At 50.2% G+C, this 22,010-nt stretch overlaps 2 long non-coding RNA genes across 3 annotated transcripts; one reads left to right on the top strand and one right to left on the bottom strand.

Moving 5' to 3' along the window:
• Positions 1-7,171: 7,171 nt before the first annotated feature.
• Positions 7,172-20,015, top strand: LOC123373364. The gene is made up of 4 exons (XR_006580690.1): positions 7,172-7,230; positions 8,786-8,876; positions 15,826-15,956; positions 19,574-20,015. It is a non-coding gene; the product is annotated as an uncharacterized LOC123373364 (long non-coding RNA).
• LOC123373362 lies at positions 18,155-21,808 on the bottom strand. Of its 2 annotated transcripts, none has more exons than XR_006580687.1 (3): positions 21,642-21,808; positions 19,291-19,419; positions 18,155-18,731 (listed from the first exon to the last, which is right to left on the bottom strand). It is a non-coding gene; the product is annotated as an uncharacterized LOC123373362 (long non-coding RNA). The 2 variants fall into 2 exon arrangements; XR_006580688.1 differs by having other exon boundaries at positions 21,624-21,808.
• Positions 21,809-22,010: the final 202 nt, after the last annotated feature.

Here is a 22,010-nt window from a genome sequence, read left to right on the forward strand (position 1 = left end):
TCGTTTTTGTTTTGTCTACAAACAAAACAAAAAGACAAACAGAAAACCACATACACCCCTTGGGTAGTGTGACGGGGCGGGACAGCCCCGCACTGGTACAGCGGGGGTTAACCCTTCTTTGATAGCAGAGGAAGCCACACCCAGGAAGCGCTGCTGGGCGTGCTCCAACTGGCAGACCAGTATAAAAGCCTGCAGGTCTGCTCAGTCGGGGCTGACCACCGGGGGAGAAGGACGCAGACCATCAGCTCCTGCAGAAGGAGAGCCAGCGTGCCTGGACCGGGGCGTCAGCCGAGCAGAGGCCGTACCGGAGACCCCGGGGGGGGGGGCGCCTGCCGGGAGGGACCTACGGGGGAACCGCTCCCACAACGCCGACGTCCGGCTAGACAGGGTAGGAAGTGACCCCGGGGATTGTAGAGACTGACAGCCTTAAAGCTGCAGTACCGCTCGGCATGTTGCGGGCGGATCCCCGCCGAGCGGGGGAGAGGGGGGTTGTTGGACTCCGGCCGCTAGGCCGTGCTACCCCGCTCCGAAGAGGGGGGTTGTTGGACTCCGGCCGCTAGGCCGTGCTACCCCGCTCCGAAGGGGTATCTATGGACTCTGGCCTCTAGGCCGTGCTACCCCGCTCCGAAGAGGGGGTTGTCGGACTCTGGCCGCTAGGCCGTGCTACCCCACTCCGAGAGGGGGTGTTTATGTGAACTCTGGCCAGTAGGCCGTAATACGCCAGTTACCAGGGGCAGGCCGAAGAACAAGGGAGTGGCGCGGCGCTAGGCTCCAGCTCGCCCCTGCCACCAGGGGGTGCTGGGGTACCAGACCCGTCACAACTGGCACCTGACCAGGGACGTGATCCGGGCCTGAGATAAGGTCCCAGACGCCCAAAATGGACCCCGAGAAACTTTTGAAGTGGCTGCTGGAGAATCAACAGCAGCAGCTGGCGCAACAGCAGCAGCAGCAAACTCAGCTGCTCCAGCAGCTGGTGGCCCAGCAGCAGACACAAGCCGCACAGCGACAGGAACAGCAGCAGCAGCTGATCCGGGAGCTGACAACCCAGCATCAGGCGAACCAGGAGCGGCTGGTTCAACAGATGGCGACACTAATCGGACCGGCACCGAGTACGCCTCTAGGGGCCGTCAGGGGTAATCCCGGCGAGGGTCTCGGAGGATTACCCGTACGCCTAGCTAAGATGGGGCCGGAGGACGACCCCGAGGCCTTCCTCGTGACCTTTGAACGAGTCGCGACCGCCGTACAGTGGCCCCTCACCCATTGGGCCACGATACTGGCACCCTACCTGACGGGCCCAGCTCAAGCGGCGTACCGTAACCTGGACCCCCAAGACGCACTGGACTACACGAAGGTCAAGGCCGCCATCTTGGACGAAGTCGGCGTCAGCCCTGAGACTTACCACCAGCGACTCTGCCGGGAACGATATACGCTAGGGGCCAGGCCACGGGCCGTGGCCCAGCAAATCCGGGACCTCTGTTGGAGGTGGTTGGAGCCGGAAGGGCGGACGGGCGTTCAAGTAGCGGAGATGGTAGCCTTAGAGCAGTTCCTGCAAGCCTTGCCGCCGGGAGGGAAGGAATGGGTGCAGCGACACCGCCCCAGGGCCCTCGCGGACGCGACTTCCCTAATGGAGGACTACCAGGCCGCAGAGGGGGGACTGAAGACCAACCCCAAGGGGGGAGAGCCCGGTGAACGGAGCCCAGGGCAGGCCCGGGGGACACGTAAGGGGGACGGGGGCGATCCTCGCCAGCATGTCCAGCCCCCCGGAATACCGGTAACCCGGGGCCCTAGGGCGACACCCCGAGGAGATATCCCGAGACGACAGGAAGAGGCACCAGCGAGGCAGGGCAGCCCCCGCCACAACCCTATCGAAGAAGGGAGACAGGACCGCTGCTACGAGTGCGGTCAGGTAGGGCACTTCAGGAGGGAGTGCCCGTACATGGATTGCCATTATGGGCAGGTGTGGACAGCGGGTCACCGGGCCCGGGCTTGGGAGCCGGGGAAAATAGTTCTGCCGGTGAAGGTGGATGGGACGTCTGCCTGGGCCTTAGTTGACGTGTAGCCAGACGGTTATTCGGGAGGGGCTGATTAAGCCCACTGGCCCCGCCGGGGCCCCCATCCGGCTACAGTGCATCCATGGGGACGTGAAGCCGTACCCCACTGGGTACAGCTAGAGGCGGCCCAGCACCGGGCGCGGTGTCTAGTGGGGGTGGCCCCTAAGTTGGCTTACCCCGTGATCTTAGGGCGTGACTGGCCGGGCTTCACAAACCTCTTAAGAGAAGGGGCTACACCGCCCGGGAGGAGAACTGGGAAACGGGCTAGACGACCGGGACTATTAGGCCAGCCAGCAGCCGAGGACCCCCTAGAGGGGCCCTCGAGGAGCCCCGGGAGAGGGGTAAGGAGCCAAGTCCCGACCGAAGCGCCGGCAAGCGAGGGCCAGGGCTGGCTAGAGGTGGACACCGACTTCCTCGAGGAGCAACGAGGGGATACCACCCTCAGCCGGGCATGGGATCAGGCGACTAGCCCACCAGGGGGGGAAGACCCGCCCCACCGCCAGCCACAAGGGCCCCGATTTGAGATCCATCGGGACTTACTCTATCGGGTGGTACCAGAACCACAGACAAAGGAAGAACTACGCCAGCTGTTGGTCCCACGGCGGTTCCGACGGGACTTGCTTCTCCTGGCACATTCGGTGCCATGGGCCGGACACCTAGGGAGGGAGAAGACATTACAAAGGGTGGCCCAGAGGTTTTTTTGGCCGGGCATCCATGCGGAGGTACGAGATTATTGCGCCTCCTGCCCCAAATGTCAGAGAACCGGTCCAAAAGGTGTACCCAGGGCCCCCCTCGTACCCTTGCCGGTGGTGGGGACGCCTTTTGACCGGATAGGCCTGGACCTCGTGGGACCCCTAGAGAAGAGCGGCACAGGCCATAAGTATATTATGGTGGTGGTCGATTATGCCACGTGCTATCCCGAAGCGGTGCCACTGAGGTCCACCACAGCACCGGTCATTGCTAGCGAACTATTGCAGATCTTCGCTCGGGTGGGTATCCCGAGGGAGATACTAACTGACCAAGGAACGAATGTGACCTCTAGATTGATGGCGGAGCTGTGCAGGCTGCTCAATATCCGGGCGCTAAAGACCTCGGTCTACCACCCCCAGACGGATGGCTTGGTCGAGCGGTTCAACGGCACTTTGAAGGCCATGCTGAGGAAGTTTGTGGAGGACGACCCACGACACTGGGATAAACTACTCCCCGCACTCCTCTTTGCGGTGCGAGAGGTACCCCAGGCGTCCACAGGGTTCTCCCCATTTGAGCTCCTTTACGGGAGGAAGCCTAGGGGTATCCTCGATCTCCTAAGGGAAACCTGGGAAGAGCAAGAGACCCGTGTTCGAGGGTCGGTGCAGTATATCATCCACCTGCGGGAACGCCTCCGGGAGCTGGGGACCTTGGCCCGAGAAAATCTGATTAGAGCCCAGCGGACTCAGGAGGCTCATTATAACAAGGGGGCCAAGGTGCGAACTTTCGGGCCGGGGGATCGGGTCCTCTTGCTGCTCCCTTCCTCAGAGTCCAAGCTGCTGGCCAAGTGGCAGGGCCCCTTTGAAGTGGTCAGGCGGATTGGGCCGGTCGACTATGAGGTACGGTTGTCCGGGCGAAGGAGGGATACCCAGGTCTACCACGTGAACCTCCTTAAGGCCTGGAGGGACCGAGAGGGCCTGATGATAGCCCCATACTCGCCAGAACCGGACTTGGGGCCGCTGGCGGGAGAGCCCGAGACAGCCAGGACAGCGGACATAGGCCACGAGCTTACCCCCGCCCAGCGGGACCAGGTAGAACGACTGGTGGCGGCGTTCCCCATGGTTTTGTCGGCGCGACCCGGACGAACCCCGCTAGCAAACCACCACATCGCTACCCTTCCAGGGCACAAAGCGCAGGACACACACCGCCCGCTCCCCAGGAAGATGTGGGAGACAGTGAGGGAGGAGCTCGGGTTGATGCTAGCCTTAGGGGTGGTGGAAGAGTCGCGGAGTGAATGGCGGAGCCCCATAGTGTTGGTCCCCAAGCCAGATGGGACAGTCAGGTTTTGCATCGACTTCCGCAAGGTAAACGCAATTTCACGTTTTGACGCCTATCCCATGCCCCGGGTGGACGAGCTGCTGGAGCGGCTGGGAAAAGCCGAGTTCATCTCCACCCTGGACTTGACGAAGGGATATTGGCAGATCCCGTTGACACCGGCCTCACGAGAAAAGACAGCATTTCCAACGTCGTTCGGACTCTACCAATTTACTATGATGCCGTTCGGATTGCATGGGGCCGTGGCTACTTTCCAGCGACTCATGAACCAGGTGCTGAGCGCCCACAACGAATACGCCGCGGCGTACATCGATGACATTGTCATCTACAATATCACTTGGGAGGAACATCTGCAACACCTGACCGAAGTTCTACGGACATTGGGCGAAGCCGGCCTCACCGCGAAACCGGCGAAATGTCACCTGGGCCAGAAGGAGGTGACTTACCTGGGCTACACGGTTGGCCGGGGGAAGATCCGCCCCCTCGTAGACAAGGTAGAAGCTCTAAGGACGTACCCTACGCCCACGACCAAGAGGCAAGTCCGGCAGTTCTTGGGGCTGGCCGGGTACTATCAGCGGTTTGTGCCTAACTTCGCCACACTTGCTGCCCCCCTGACGGAGTTGACACGCAGTTCGCAACCCCAGAAGGTACGCTGGACGGAAGGCTGCGAAAAGGCCTTTCGCGCCCTGAGCGAACAATTAACACGAGAACCGGTACTAGTACAACCGGATTTTTCAAAACCCTTTATCCTGCAGACGGATGCCTCTGAGATGGGACTGGGGGCCGTACTGTCACAAGAGGTAGGGGAAGAAGAACACCCGGTCTTGTACCTTAGCCGCAAGCTGTTCCCCCGCGAAACCCGGTACTCCACCAGAGAACGCGAGGCCTTGGCAGTGAAGTGGGCGGTCGAAGCACTAAGGTACTATCTATTAGGGAACCCCTTCTCCTTAGTGACTGACCACGCGCCCCTCCGATGGATCAACAGTATGAAGGAGACGAATAACCGGATCATGCGGTGGTACCTATCCCTCCAACCCTACGCCTTCCGCGTGTCACATCGACCAGGCAAGGCTCATGGGAACGCGGACTTCTTCTCCCGAATCGGGGAGGAAGAGGGGGAGGAGGGAGTCAAGGGTCAGCCGGCCCCGACGGCTGTCTTAAGGGGGAGGGTGTGTGACGGGGCGGGACAGCCTCTTACTGGTACAGCGGGGGTTAACCCTTCTTTGATAGCAGAGGAAGCCACGCCCAGGAAGCGCTGTTGGGCGTGCTCCAACTGGCAGACCGGTATAAAAGCCTGCAGGTCTGCTCAGTCGGGGCTGACCACCGGGGGAGAAGGACGCAGACCGTCAGCTCCTGCAGAAGGAGATCCAGTGCGCCTGGACCGGGGCGTCAGCCGAGCAGAGGCCGTACCGGAGACCCCGGGGGGGGTGGGCGCCTGCCGGGAGGGACCTACGGGGGAACCGCTCCCACAGCGCCGACGTCCGGCTAGACAGGGTAGGAAGTGACCCCGGGGATTGTCGAGACTGACAGCCTTAAAGCTGCAGTACCGCACGGCGTGTTGCGGGCGGATCCCCGCCGAGCGGGGGGGAGGGGGGTTGTTGGACTCCGGCCGCTAGGCTGTGCTACCCCGCTCCGAAGAGGGGGGTTGTTGGACTCCGGCCGCTAGGCCGTGCTACACCGCTCCGAAGGGGGGGGGGGTTGTTGGACTCCGGCCGCTAGGCCGTGCTACCCCGCTCCGAAGAGGGGGGGGGGTTGTTGGACTCTGGCCGCTAGGCCGTGCTACCCCGCTCCAAAAGGGGGTGTTTATGTGAACTCTGGCCAGTAGGCCGTAATACGCCGGTTACCAGGGGCAGGCCGAAGAACAAGGGAGTGGCGCGGCGCTAGGCTCCAGCTCGCCCCTGCCACCAGGGGGTGCTGGGGTACCAGACCCGTCACAGGTAGGAATTGAGCCTCCTGTCAGAGGCCTCCCCGCTGTTGTCCTTTCCCAGGCCCCTGGTGAGACAATAGGCCAGATCCACTGAGAGAGGTGAGGCCTGCACCAGTGAGGCCCTCGCTTTGAGAGAGACTATGTGAGATTTTGTGACTACCTTTGATGTTCTCACTGGAGAGAGCAGTTGTCAGCCTCCCTGAGCTCTCTGTAGGAGCTTAGCAAGCAGAAGCAGAGTCAGTTCCCGACACTTACCCAGATGTCACCACCACTGGGCCCCTACACTTCCAATGAACAGCAAGTTGAGGGCCCTTTAAGTCACCACAATCTCCACACCTCAGTCAAAAGACTTTTGAACTCTGGAGCTCTCTAGTGCACAAACAGAGGTGTGATTTGAGCCCAATATCTCCAGTTGTCCCGCCAGAGGGCAACCGTGAATTTACACAACACATTCAACACTGATTATCCACCATATAGAGACTTGGAGGTTCGAATCAGAGAAGCCCACAGAAGTTTGGATGCTTACTCAAATTAGTTACTGAGCAATATTACTAATGACATGTTCCAAGTCTGGGGAAGAGTCACAAACCAGTTCCCCAGAAACAAAAGGTTAGCCAATGCCTCAGCCTGGTGTCAACAAAATCAAATGGACTATCACCTGGTTAAGTGGCCATTCTTTGGCAGAACAGGGGATGTGGGTGAAAAATCTGTAACTTAACAAAAGAAACAGCTGGGGGTTTCCATCCACATAGATGTTATGCCTCCTGAACATCAGCTGGAGATGATTCTCAAAGAGAGACAGAGGACTATAAGAAGAAATAGGAAGCACTCGAAAGTACTCCTCATCTCTCTCTAACCATGGCATCCACAACACCTGAAGAACAAAGGAAATAGCTTTGGACTGAGGGAAGGATGCTGACTGAAAAAAATTTACCCAGTGAGGGCTTGTCTACACTGGCAATTAACAGTGCTGCAACTTTCTCGCTCCGGGGTATGAAAAAACACCCCCTTAAGTGCAGCAAGTTTCAGCGCTGTAAAGCACCAGTGTAGACAGTGCACCAGCACTGGGAGCTATGCCCCTTGTTGAGTGCACCAGCGCCGTGACCACACAAGGCACGTGAAAGTGCTGCCACGGCAACACTTTAGTGTTGCCAGTGTAGACTAGCCCTAAGACTGGACTATGTGCCAAAAGAGACCTTTGCTTTGAATTCACTTAGCCTGTTAAGTTAGGTATTAGTTGCTTTTTACTTTTTATTTACTTGTGACCAATTATGACTTTTATGCCTCATTACTTATAGTCACTTAAAAATCTCTCTTTCTGTAGTTAATAAGCTTATTTTATCTAGGCCAGTGTGTTTAAACTGAAGTGTTTGGGAAGCTCCATTTGGGATAACAGGATTTCCATGAGCTTGTATGGTCCATGAGAGAGCTGGGCAGTACAAGATATACATTTTGGGGCTAAGAATTTGCTGGTGTTGCTCTGCAGTGCAATTCAGGAATGGCTGGGCATATTATTTTTGCAGTATAAGTGGGAGTAGTTTACATGCTAGAGGTTGTGTGTGAGCAGACCAGGACTGGCTCTCACAGCAGAGTAGTGTAAAAGGCACCTCAGGTTGGAAAGCTGAGGGAACGCAGTTGTTCATCTGTCCAGATTGTATCCTTAGTAATATATCAGTGCCTCATACTGATTGGCATCTGCACAAGGTGCTCCTTTTCTGAGCAATATCTTATTCATATTTTCCTCTGAATCCTTATCACACTCCATCTTCATGCATTTTTCTATACCACCCCTCTGCATGAAACAATCTTTCAACCCAAGTACATAGGCACTCACTCTTCTAAATACCCATTTATCCCACAAACTAACCCACAAACGCCTTCTCAATATTAAGGAGAAAGGGTTACAAATAGAAATGTTTGGTTTAAAAACAAGCCTCCTAAACTAATTTCTCCTTTTGGTCTCTCTCTGCTATGGTCTGTTTTTTATTGTAATATTTTTGGGGGAGGGACTGTTGGTGCTTGACACTAAATTAGTATTTTTATTACTCTGACTGGGGTTTGATCAAATTATTTTTATAAACCATACGTAATAAAAATCAGTCTGAAATACAGGGGGTGGGGAGAGTTGGAGCATCCACAAAAACAATATTTATGCCTAGCTTCATATAAATGTGGGATTAAAAGAAAAGGGAGTAACATTGTTTTGCAGAAATATGGGCTCAATAGCCATATAAATTGCAAACTCTAGCTTCTCAGCTACAGTGCTTACCACTAAAGTATAAACTAATAAAGGCAGTTCTCTTTCATTAGAATATTTGCCAAATTCCTTGGCCAAGCATAGAGGGAGATTGTTAGCACATAAGGCATCCATAACTGGAGTTTACTGTATCCATTTAATATGGATCTTATTAAAGTTAATCTTAATACCATCATTCTGTTGTAACAGCACCTTTCACCTGGAAAGAGTCCCAAAGCTCTTGACGAATTCCTTAAACAATAGATTCACGCTGTGCACAAAAAGCGTTAATACAAAAATTAAGGCTAAAAAATCAAGCAGGCAGCAGGCAGGAGATGAAGGGCTGTGGGACAATGCATTTTAAAACGGCGGCTTCTACACTTTACAAGTTTTGCATAGACATAGTACAACAAGTGTCTTTGGCAAATGGTGCCCGTGCAGCACAGACAAGGACAGACTTGGCAACACAGACCGTCATGCCCAGATTCAGAGTTGTGGGGTTTGTAGCTCATATGATATCTTTTACTACTTGCTCTCGCTTCTTTACAGTTCGAGGAGTTTGCTGCCTACAATCAGAAGACAGCCATTTTGACTGAAAACGTTCAGTGCAGCCTTGTACCTGAGAGGAACATGTATGCCAGTAAGAGATTTTTTTTCTTGTTATCTACATCTCAAATAGAGCGCAGTCTGGCTGACAGTGTGTGGCTGCTCTCTCTGTTGGAAAACACACACAGACAATAAAATATAAAGGATAAGCAGCATTGGTGGCTATGGGGACCTGATCCCAGGATTCTCATACCCTCCCCGGACAGGCAGGGGAAATATCGTCCTTATATAGCAACAGTTTAAATTAGAGGAGTAATACCAGAGAGGAGTCTGGTCCTGGCTAGGAATGTGACACCCACCTCATGCAGGGATGGAAATGACCATTATGCATTCTGGTTCCAGATGCCAGGAGTGGCACAAGGATCAATCTCTGCTCCTACAGTCTGGCCAGAGTGGAGAATCAAGCTGAGGAACTTTTCTGCTAGGAACTCACAGGCCTGTGAGCCCAAAGATTTTCATACCCATTTGGATCATCTCTAAGCAGGGCCTCCCAGAGGGGGAGGGGCAAGTGGGGCAATTTGCCCCAGGCCCCGCAGGGGCCCTGCGAGCCCTGGCCCAGTGGCGGTCCGGGTCTTCGGTGGCATTTTGGCAGGGTACCCTTCAGTCACTCTAGATCTTCAGCGGCATTTCGGCAGCAGGGGGCCCTTCAGTGCTGCCAAAGGCCGCCAAAATGCCACCAAAGACCCAGACCGCCGCCGGGTGAGTACAAGCGCCGCAGCTCCCCCGCTTTGCCCCAGGCCCCCGAATCCTCTGGGCAGCCCTGTCTCGAAGCGGAGGAACGCTAACAGCAGGAAAGTGAATCATGCTTTGTTTTGGTTACCTACCAGAAGCTCCAACATATGACAGCTCTAATCCTCTTTAAAGACTTTTACTGAAAGAGAGGAGTGTCAGAGTTGAAGTTTAGTAAATCAGTGTCTATGTTCCTGTCTGGCTAACGTCATACTAGACCTGTTCATCATCAGGAGACATTCAATTTAGGCTTCTGCAAAACCAGGTCATCTAAATAAAGATGCTGATGGGCATTTATAGCAAGAAGTCCAAGGGCAGATATTTTGTCAACTCTGTGAATCATGGTTGGTCAGACTTTGAGAGAACATAGATTGCAGGTTATTAACAGAAGGAGCCAAGACCTCCCAACCATACTAATGAATGAGAATACATTCATGAGAACTAACCATTTTGGTTAGTTAAGGCAGGTGGGGTGGGGTGGGGGGAATTCTGAATTTTGTAATAGGAGACCTAATACGGATAGTCTCCGAACAACCCCAGGCACCAGCAGCAGATGGGGGAATTACATGGCTGCCCACTCCAGGGCACCACCAGCGAGAGGAGCAGCTGCCCGGCTCTGTCTTCCTGCCTAGGATCTGGTCAGAGGGTAGGGTCAGAGGAGCTCCCTCAAGACTACCCCACTCTGGATAAGGCACTGCAGTTTGGGGGGCAACATGCTTGTGCCCTCTCAACTCTGCCCATGGGCTCAAGGTTTCTGCCCATGGCAGTGGGGCTTCACACCCACCGCTACTGGCATCAGGGGGACATAGGGAGCTTGGGGTTTTAGCCCCACCCTGCTCCCAGCTTCAGCCCCACAGGAGTGCCGGGCTCAGGGTTTCAACCCTACACCGCTTCCTGCTTCAGCCCCGTGGGGGGCGCTGGGGCTTGGGGCACTGGGTTTCAGTGGCGGGACAGCCAGATGACCAAGTTATTATGCATTTGGGGCATATAATTAGAAAACCAGTATGGTTTAGAGACACTTAATAGACTGATACATACAGAACTTATAGCGTAAATATTGTAAAAGGTAGGAGTGTAGGACTTAAGGGAGGATGTAATGAAATACTAAACTGCATTATACTGTTCTGCCACTAGGTAACACTTCATGTAAAATATTCAATTAAGCTTACCTCAGCCATGTCCGGCAGAGCATTAAATGATCTTATGAACACACCTGGTATGTATCTTTCTCAGAAGCAAGCTCTGTAGCCATCCTATATCTGGTACAGGACCATGGCACACACATACACACTCCACCCCAGCTCCAGTTCCCTATGCTCCCCTTTTCCCCCTCCCCAAGTCCAGGTCCCCACATCTCCCTTCTTTCCCCCCACCCCAACGCCACGGTCCCTGTCCCCACACTGTCAGTCCTACCCACCCCCAGGCTCTTTTTAATGTTTGGCGGGGGGTGGGAGGCATTAACTAACTCCCATATTGTAGGTGACCCTGCAGCAGTGGGGTTCTGGAGGGAGCTGTGTGAGAAAGAGGCGGTGGAGGCCAGTGCTGTAGGGATTATTTTGCTGGTGTTCCCACAGAAGAATTCCAGCCTTTTGTTCCACAGCTATTTAAGCAGCCTGACGCACAGCAACCAACATCAATATTAGGTTACTATTTACTCTTGCTGCTGGATGTTGATGAGGGAGGCTGCTCTTTAAAGACATTTGTGCCCTCTGGAATACTGAAGTCACTAGTGCAAACTCATTAACCAACTGAGCTGCCAGTTTAGGTGGATTTTTTTTAAAACTCTTTGATTTCCTTTAACTTATTAAATAGATCCCTGTTCAGTATCTGAGGCTATTTCCTTTACAGCTAATCACTCCCAGGCAAACACACATTGAAAACCTGAATCTAATTAGGACTAATGCTAATGGCTCAGATAGCTCACTGGTAGTCTGGTGCCTTGCTATAACGGTGAATATAGCTCTTAATATAGAGCCCAGGCAAGGGGTCCACACTCCCAGGAGCCAGAAGGCTCTGCTCCATGAGGGCTTCCCATATGCCACCCTCCAGGGGTGTGCAGTGGTATAGCATGACAGGACTCAAATAATCTCATTGGTTTCCAAGGACAGCAGAACCTCAGAGTTATGAACAACTGAGTTATGACCTGATCAGTCAACCACACACCACAATTGGAACCAGAAGTACACAATCAGGCAGCAGCAGAGACACACACACAAAAAAGCAAATACAATAAAGTACTGTGTTAAATATAAACTACTGGGATGATTTAGTTGGGTTTGGTCCTGCTTTGAGCAGGGGGTTGGACTAGATGACCTCCTGAGGTCCCTTCCAACCCTGAGATTCTATGATTCTATGATACTAAAACAAATATAGGGAAAGCAGCATTTTTCTGCTATATACTAAAGTTTCAACTGTGCCTTTGTGGGTCACAACCAAGAATACCAAATTCAGAACAAACTGCTGAGAAATAGGGCAGACACACCCCAACCTGGTGATTATTCCTCCATAAGATATACCAAACCAGCAACAAAAATAGACTCCTGTCTCACCACACTGGCTAACAAGAAGTCAGGTAAGCAGTTTCCGTAGATATTCCAGTCTTTGTATGACCACCAAAAGCACTCGGCTTAGAGAGGAGTGGTTCTTTAAAACCAAATCTCAAATAAAAGGTTCTTCTGATCCCGAAGGACCAGCCACATACCCAGGTCAATATACAACTCAGATCTTACCCAAAAAAATCACACTGTTGCCAATCCTTTAGTATCTCAAATCTTTATTCATAAAAAGAAAGGTGAGGGTTAACATTGGTTAAAGGAATCAAATACATGTAACCTGCAGGGGTGGCAGGTTTGTATAATTGTTGATGGTGCCCAGAACAGATCCAAGTCCCCCCCACCTGCCTTGTAAGCCAATCTATATTTTTTTAAATAATGTAAAAATGGGAGGGCTCTGGGGTGGGGCAGGTGATGAGGGCTTTGGGAGGGGCTCAGGCAGAGGGTTGAGGTGCAAGGGTGAGGGATGTGGGGTGGGGGATGAGGAGTTCATGATGCAGGAGGGGGCTCAGGGCTAGGGCAGAGGGTTGGGGTGCAGGGGGGTGAGGGCTCTGGCTGGGGGTGTGGGCTCTGGGCTGGGGCTGGGGATGAGGAGTTTGGGGTGCAGGCAGGCTGCCCTGGGGCTGGGGCCAGAGAGACGAGGACTCCCCCCAGCCCTCTCCCTGCCAGCAGCAGCGAGTTCCAGGAGAGGGGCCCCCCTCTCTCACCCCAGCAGCACACTCACCTTGCACCACTGTCACTGCTTGTGCTCCTAGGGCTCCTCTCAGGTCCAGGAATCCCCCTCGCCTCCCATGGTAAGTGCCGGGGGGGCTGCCATCACATGTGCGCCTCCTCCCCTGCTGCTGCCCCTCAATGTAGCCTCACTGGGGGTGGGGCTGCCCCTTGCCTAGCATGGGGCAAGAGTGGTGACTGCGGGTAAAGGGGGCCTGTGCTGGTGGAGGGTCTCACTGGAAAAGGGCAGGGTCAGCCTGCCCTGGCAGTGAATCATGCCATATATATAGTGGATGGGGGAGGTACTAGGACCTTGCGATGGCAGTTGATGCCAGGAGCTAGCAAAGCAGAGCACAGCTGCAGGGCCAGCCACTGGCTTGAGACAGGGATGTTCCAGGGCCGGGGGAGGCGCACGAGGGCAGCAAGTGGAGGCCGGGGATACTCAGGTTAGGCACACGGGGACAGCAGCTGGGGCCGTGGGAAAGACCCGGCCCCAAACATTGGTGGAGCCAGGCCCCAGGCTCTGAATATTGTTGGAGCCCGGGCACCACGGGCCCATATAGCTCACTGCCCCTGCATGCAACAATTGCAAAGTTCTTGGTTCAGTCTTGTAGCAACGACAGAATAAGCTGCTGGCTTAAGTCAAGTCTCTGGCTGCTTCCAAATCATTGGAAGGTCCTCAGGCCATTGGTTAGAATGCTCCCATTACCGTAAGTTCATAGTCGAAAGGCTTGAGCAGGATAGAGGCAAAATGGAGATGTTTCCAGGGCCTTTTATAGCTTTTGCCATGTGGAGGGAAACCCATTGTTTCAAACTAAGCCCTCCGTGGAAAATTACAGCAACAAGATGGTGGTTGGAGTCACATGAGCAAGTCACATGTCCACTCATGACTTTGCTTAGTCATGGCAGGAAAGTTCATGAAGAGTAGCTAGGCGTCTTCCATTGTAAGTTAAGTGTCCTTTGATGGGCCATTCTACTTGAATAGTTCCTTCAAGATGTGCAGGCTAATTATCTTGTGGGCATTACCCCAAGAGCAAACATTTGAAATACAGGTACAGAGCCAATACTTGTAACTTCAAATACAAAAATGATACATGCATAGAAATAGCATAATCATATTCAGCAAATGATAACCTTTCCATAGACATCTTACATGCCACATTTTGTACAAGACTTGTTGCAAATATATAACAGTGGTTGCGACAATGGTCATATTTTAATCAGATAACGTCACAGCTGTATTAAGTCAGTCTTCAGTTGTAAACTTTTGAAAGAACAACCATAGCATTTTGATGAGCGTTACAAACAACCTCCATTCCCCCTACTTGTGTGAATCAGGCAAGCAAAAATTGGGTTCAGTTCTGCTCATCCTGGAGGTCAGGGCCTCAGCTGGTGGTAAATGGCATCACCCCACTGACTTCAATGGAACCCTGCTAATTTCCCCACAGCTGAAGGACTGGTCCCCTTCTCCAAAAGGAGAAGGTAACTAGAGGCAGTTCAGAGGTGGTCAGTGACAGTGATTGGGGCCCTGGAAAGGCTTGCATACAAGGTTAAACTGAAATGAGTAGGACAGTTTAGGCTAGAGAGGACACAAACAAACAATATGATGAAAAGCCTAATTTTTTTTCTCTGTGCTGTCTTATTTACCATGTTGCATTATACAAGAACAAGGGGACATTCATTGACACTGAAAGTCAGCACATTTCATATTGTTAAAAAACCTAACAGGGCCTAGAGAAAAACTTAGCCTGTTGGTAAGTAATTCCATAACTAGCCACTCTGGATTTTATTGCACCTGTTTTTGAAGTAGCAGGGAACAGCCACTGTGCAAACAGGGTGGTAAAGGCAGGATGGACCACGGGGCTAGTCCAGGCAGGTAATTCCTACATTCCTCCTTGGCCTAAGGACTTTTCTTTCTTTATCACGTGGATATACAATGTAAACCCATCACAAGCACCCGGTTTCAATTAATCAGGTCTTATCCAACGCAAGAATTGTTCATGGGAAGAACTGTTCTCCCAGCCTCTGACAGTGTTTTGTGTGTACAGGGAGTCCTTGGATTTACGATGTTTTTCAACTGACTGCCCGTTTCGCCCCTATGACGCCTCTTTCGCCCTTACGATGCTCGATTTGCATAAAGTTTGCTTGAAATCACGTCCTGGTTGCGTTATACTGGTATGGAGCTTCTGATTGGCTTCGAGGCAGTAGGGTAGCTTGTTGCTGGGTAGGGTTGATGCTTGTTTTTGATTGGCTCCCAACGCTGGGCTCAGCCAATCAGAAAACTTGAACAGTGATTGGCTGAGGCTCAGTATGTGTGCCATTCTCCCTGGCTTTCTGAGCCTGTGTTGCTGGCATTCTGAGCAGCATATGTGAGTTTATGTTTATTTGAAGGCTGTTTACAAAATACAGTGTACAGTAAATACATTGATGTTGCAACATTAGTCATCTGTAATTCATTTAGTACAAAAATCTGGGTTATTGTGGTGAAAATAGTGTATCAAGCCTTGGTTCAGGAACCAATCCCCCCCCTTCATACCATTGATGCCTATGGGAAAAGCGGTTTCAACTTACAATGCAATTCTGAGGAACAAATTGTGTCGTAAGTCCGAGGACTCCCTGTATTTCCAGGAGGAAGAATACAAAGCAATTATTTCATTGATGGTTGGTCATAAAAGGTGGCAAAGAATAAGGATGATCTTTGGGGCAAAAGGAGAGAGGAAGTATAGTCTGGTGGTTAGAGAACAGGACTTAGACTCAGTAAGTGATTGATTATACACCTGGCTCTGCCACTAACTCACTTCTGTGACCTGGGGCAAATCACAATTTGGTTGTGCCTTAATTTCCCTCTCTGTACAATGGGATTAATATTTAGTGGCCTCTGAGCTATGGTGAGGCTTAACTAATTAATTTTTGTCTTGCATTTTGAAATGCTGAACTGAGAGGTGGTAAAGACATAAATTAATTCTTTGTATCCTCTTTTGCTGATGACAGTAATGATCTTACGAGCCGGCTTAAGCCCGATGAGTCATTCTGGAATAGTGAGTATAAGTCATCAGAACCAATGACTCGCAGGTCTTATGATAGATGCCATGCCATTCAACTAGGATTCAGCCAATCCACAGGTGAGGTTGCACCTAGGTTAGTGGTTTTCAACCTGTGGTCCGCAGACCACTGTGGATCCAAAGACTGTTTATGGGGTCCACGAAAGGTTGTCGTTACCATTAGGGCTGTCAATTAATTGCAGGTAACTCACACAATTAGCTCAAAAAAATTAATTGTGATTAACAATGCCATTAAACAGAATACCAATTGAAATTTATTAAATATTTGTGGATATTTTTCTTCATTTTCAAATATATCAATTTCAATTACAACACAGAATACAAAATGTACAGTGCTCACTTTATATTTTTATTACAAATATTTGCATTGTAAAATTGATAAAGAAATAGCATTTTTCAGTTCACCTCATACAAGTACTGTATTGCAATCTCTTTATCATGAAAGTGCAACTTACAAATGTAAGGGTTGTTTTGTTATATACCTGCACTCAAACAAAACAATATAAACCTTTAGAGCCTGCAAGTCCACTCAGTCCTACTTCTTGTTCAGCTAATCACTAAGAAGAAACTTTTTTTTTTTTACATTTACGGGCGATAATGCTGTTCACTTCTTAATTACAATGTCACCTGAAAGTCAGAACAGGCATTTGCATGGCACTGTTGTAGCTGGTGTCTCAAGATAGTTATGTGCCAGATGCACTAAAGATTCATACGCCTCTTCATGCTTTGGCCATCATTCCAGAGGACATGCTTCCATGCTGATGACACATTAAAAAATAATGTGTTAATTAAATTAGTGACTGAACTCCTTGGGAGAGAACTGTATGTCTCCTGCTGTGTTTTACCCACATTCTGCCATATATTTCATGTTATAGCAGTCTCGAATGATGACCCAGCACATGTTGTTCGTTTTAAGAACACTTTCACTGCAGATTTGACAATGCAAAGAAGGTACCAATGTAAAATTTCTAAAGATAGCTACAAACACTCAACCCAACATTTAAGAATCTGAAGTGTCTTCCAAAATCTGAGAGGATGACATGTGGAGCATGCTTTCAGAAGTCTTAAAAGAGCAACACTCCAATGTGGAAACTACAGAACCCAAACCACCAAAAAGGAAAATCAGCCTTCTGCTGGTGGTATCTGACTCAGATGATGAAAATAAACATGTGTCGGTCCGCACTGCTTTGGATCGTTATCGAGCAGAACCCATCATCAGCATGAACACATGTCCTCTGGAATAGTGGTTGAAGCATCCAGGGACATGACTCGTTAGTGCATCTGGCATGTAAATATCTTGCAATGCTGGCTACAACAGTGCCATGCAAACAGCTGTTCTCACTTTCAAGTGACACTGTAAACAAGCAGCAGGCAGCATTATCTTCTGCAAATACAAACAAATTTGATTGTCTGAGCGATTGGCTGAACAAGGACTTGTAGGCTCTAAAGTTTTACATTGTTTTACTTTTGAAGGCAGGTTTTTATTGTACATAATTCTACATTTGTAAGTTCAACTTTCATGATAAAGAGATTGCACTACAGTACTTGTAGGATTTTTCAATTCACCTACTTTGTTTCTTACAGTGCAAATATTTGTAATAAAAATAAAGTGAGTACTGTACACTTTGTATTCTGTTGCAGTTGAAATCAATATTTGAAAATGTAGAAAACATCCACAAATATTTAAATAAATGTTTTCTATTATTTTTAATTGTGTGATTAATTGTGATTTTTTTTTAAATCGCTTGACAGCCCTAGTTACCATAGAACAGTGGTTTTCAACCTGTGATCCATGGACGCCTGGGGGTCTGCAGACTGGGTCTAAGATTTCCACCCTCCATTCAAAATATTTTAGGAGGCTGCAAATGAAAAAAGGTTGAAAACCACTGATCTAGGTAATCCCAAGGCAAGTACATAGGCTCTTAGGGGAAGCAGTGTGCTCAGGGTCACTACTATTCCTATTGCCAGTAGTTTCAACCTCCTGCTTCTGCTCTAGCTGTGCCTGTTTCTACACTAGCCAGCCCCTACTCCAACCCACCTCAGCCGACCACCTGGTGACTCTGACAAGCAGCTTTCAACCTAAAGGATCCCAAAGTGCTATACATGTTGATATGCAAAGGGTCACTTCACCCATCACAAATGGCTGCCTCTTGGGTGAAATATGGTAACTATTTAACAGTGCACCACAACAACACTATACAACAATTTAAGCAGGAAAAATACTGTTCCACTCCGTTCACCACAGCTATCCCTTTGAAGGGAGTGACTGGCCAAGAGATCAGCACAATATTAATAAATTCTCCTTAAGCCTGGGCTAACCAAGGCTTTCTGGTACACAACTAGAACCAACTCATAGTAAAGTCAGTAGAAAAAAAAATCTAATTGTGAGAGTTGAATCAGGTTCTGCATGGTGACCATTTGGAAACTTAACGTGCCGGAGATGACATAACATGAGGCTGACAGATTTCCCAGGAGGAAAATAAATCAAGTGGGTGGCAGGGAGATCTGGAGGTTTATTCCAGAGAAGGTTCAGTGAGCTTGTATCTAACATCAGTGGCCACAGTACAATGCATGTTGGCAAGCCATAGGAAATGTCTGTTCATTGGAAATCTGGATTAAGTTTTAACAGAAAAAGTCCAAAGAAAATAGCGTGGTTAGAAGGGGCTGTGGCCTAGTGGTAGAATCATTAATTAATGATAGCTTCCAACGGTTATGCAAATAAGTGATAAGTTTTATTCCAACACAGATCAGGGAGTCAGGAGCTCTGGTTTCTTTTCCTGGTTTGGGCATTGACCCAGGCTTCAATTATTCAGCTCCCGGTACTTGTTTCCCCATCTGTAAAACAGGAGCGGCATTAATTCTGAACTCATAGGGCTAACGTGAGGCTTTATTTCTGAATGGAAGGAGAGCGCTTTGAGATCCTTGGGTGAAAAGTGCCATAGAACTTATTAAAACAACGAGGAGTCTGGTGGCACATTAAAGACTAACAGATTTATTCGGGCATGAGCTTTCATGGGTAAAAACGCACTTCTTCAGATCCACATACCCAGGAAAGCTTATGCCTGAATAAATCTGTTAGTCTTTAAGGTGCCACTGAACTCCTCGTTGTTTTTGTGGATACAGACTAACACGGCTCCCCTGATACATAGAACGTATCATAAACGTTCAGTTGATAGAACAACCACATAACAGCTCTAGCAGAGATCGCAATTGCTGCAGCCCCACCCTTGTTTGTTTTAGTCAGATGACCTTTGATCAGGGCAGATTATGACAATGCTCACTTTCCTCCGAACACTTTTAGGTTCAAGAGAATCAGTGCGTACAAGCAGAGTTTGTGATCAGTGTAGGAGGGGGAGAACAATCAAAGAGGAAAAGCTCCTGGTTTAACCCTCACCACAGAATGTGTCCAGTTTCCTTTCACGTGTCAGTTTCCTTCCCGTGCTGCGCTGCTTGGTTTCCTTTCCACAGGGCTGCGTTGACAGTTGCTGGAAGTCACATGTTGCATGTTGATTGCTTAGCGTTCCTGTCACAGAAAAAGCTCTGTGGATGTGTTGTATGTGATCCTCTCCTGCTTACACTAGTTCGCTTCATTCCATTGAATGGAGTTATATTAAGGTAAATGGTGAATAAAAGAGAAGGGATTCAGGCTTAACAGCTTCTTACTCTTCCATTTTTAGGTGTGAGAGGTGTGGGTGCCCTCACCAGGCCCAGTTCTCCCACCACTTACACTGATGCAACACAAGAGTAAGTGCCCTGAGTCAGTGCTGTTCCAGTGTACGAGAGAGAAGTGGGCCATTCATTTTACTTTAACTCAGACATACCCTTAAACATGTTCATACCAGAATATTTTCCCAGGTGTCCGGTCTCATTGTGGGGATCCTTAGAAGCCACAGTTACAAGCAGAGCACTATTTGGTGGCACCCCCCAACTTACAACAAACTGCCTCTGCCACTGCTTACCCACAGGGGCCCATGACGGCAGCAGAAAGCAAGTTAGGCATTCTGTCCTGGACTTGGCCTGGCCTGATTCCCAGATCTGGCAATAGCATCCTAGCACCTCTCAGCATGCTGCTGCCTAGGTGACAACCTCAGGTTTGGCATTGACCACGTATAAGCCAGATCATTCACCTCCATCTTCCCTCAAAGAAGAGTAATGGGCCACTGCCACAGGGGTGCTGGTTGCTTTGGGAGCTGTGCCACCCAAGGTAAGCCCCGCTCCCTATGCCCCGCCTCCCACATCCCAACTCCCTGCCCCAGCCCAGAGCCTGCACCTCGCACCTCCTCCCACACCTCAGCCCAGAGCCTGCATCCCGCACCCAAACTCCCTCTCAGAGCCTGCCACCTGCACCCTAACCCCTTCCCCAATCAAGGTACCTCACTTTACTTTCATTTACTTCCCATTACTTATAATATAGGAAGAGAAAGAAAAAAAGAATGAAAAACAGGGGGAGATGAGAGACTGTTCTTTTTCCTTGGGTGGGTCCCAAGGGGGGGGGGGCAAAAATAAAGCTGCACCCAGGGCCCCACTAACTCTAAATCCGCCACTGCACACAGCTCTGCCCTTGGTGATGGTAGCAATAGAATCAGCCCTCTCTGCAATGGCCCAGATAGCTCCATGGACCCATTCTGTAGAATCCCATCCTCCCTGCAATAACACTCTGCCCAACTTGTGCAGCATGCTGCCAGATTTCTCTCATACTGTCTAGGCCATGCCAAGAAACCCATGATGCTGCTGCACTAGCTTTGGGGGAGGTTGCTGGGATCTGTACTTTAGGTTTTAAGCTCAGTCTCTTTTTCAGTGCAGGAAGCTTTGGTAAATAAGAAACAGTCAACTTTAGCCTCAGTTTCCCCTCTCACTGGAAGAAAGGCAATTTATACATTGTGTGCATAGCATCCCCGTTCTGGGTCTGCATTCACAGAGGGGAAAAAACTAATTCCAAACATGCCACAGGTGTGCCTCAGTCGTGCAGATGGCACCCTCAGTCTCACTCACCCCCAAGCCACACAGCCAGAAGGGGGGGGTCAGAGCAACCAGGGCACAGCCAAGAGCAACTGCAAAGTACCCAACCCCCTAGCCCTATAGACTGTGGCCAGAAATGCAGAGTGACTGTCCCTCTAAACTGCTCTCTGGCCTCTGCATCAGTCACGGAAGCATAACTGTGCCAGTAGCTGTGCTGCCATTGGCTGATGACCACCATCTGTGTTATTTGACACACCCCTCTGAGAGAGTGAAACACAGAGCACGCAGTGGGGGTATTAACCTGCACACCTGACTGCAGTCCTTAGGGTGGGTGGACTATGCTGTCTCAGATCCTAGCAAGTACCCATCAGAGCCACTCACTAGGACTGCTGTAAGGAGAGTCCAAGCCACTGTGTCCCTGGGCTTTAAGGTTCCTGAGTCTCACCAGGCTGCAGCACTATTTCCTCCCAGGGCCACTCTGGCACTTTATCTGAGCACTGACTCAGAATCTACTACCACTTCACAGAAATGGAGCCCACCTGCCGTAGGCCCCCAGGGCCAGCACCAAACCCCAAGACACTCCAGTTGCTTGAACACATTCTCTCCTAGAGCTCCACCCCAAAGGTGGGAAGGTTTTGGTTTACAGCTTAACTCTGCAGAGGTACACAGGGAAGCAGTAAACACATCAGATGCTTTGCATAAATCTAATCCATTATCACTCTTTATACTTAATCCAATAAAGCACAAGAGAGTATAGATCATACAGACCAATAAACAGTTACACACATTTCCTTGCCTCGGCTGCCTCCCAGCTTCAGGGCATTCTTGGGAGGAGCTGGGGTCAGTCTTGCAGTACTTGGGGCCATCCAGGCACAGGAAAGTAAGCTGGGCCCTCATGTCTTATGAAACTGTCTCAGGCCACAGCTTCCTCTTCCTGTCTAGCTCTCCCTCTGTTCTTGTGTGTTTCCTTATTTAACCCCCTCCTGGCTGCTTACTGAAAGCCCAGCCACCTGGCTGCTTTTGTTCTGCTCCTGGTAAATTTCCACTGCTCCTGCCTTCTCCTCTGCTTCCAGAGGGATAAGATAAACACGGGTCTTCTAAGGATGCAGCTATTCTTTAGCATAACTATTGTGAGTAAAATGCCATCATTAACCA

This window comes from Mauremys mutica, chromosome 6 (assembly GCF_020497125.1).
Source record: "Mauremys mutica isolate MM-2020 ecotype Southern chromosome 6, ASM2049712v1, whole genome shotgun sequence".
In the NCBI taxonomy this organism is placed as follows: domain Eukaryota; kingdom Metazoa; phylum Chordata; order Testudines; family Geoemydidae; genus Mauremys; species Mauremys mutica.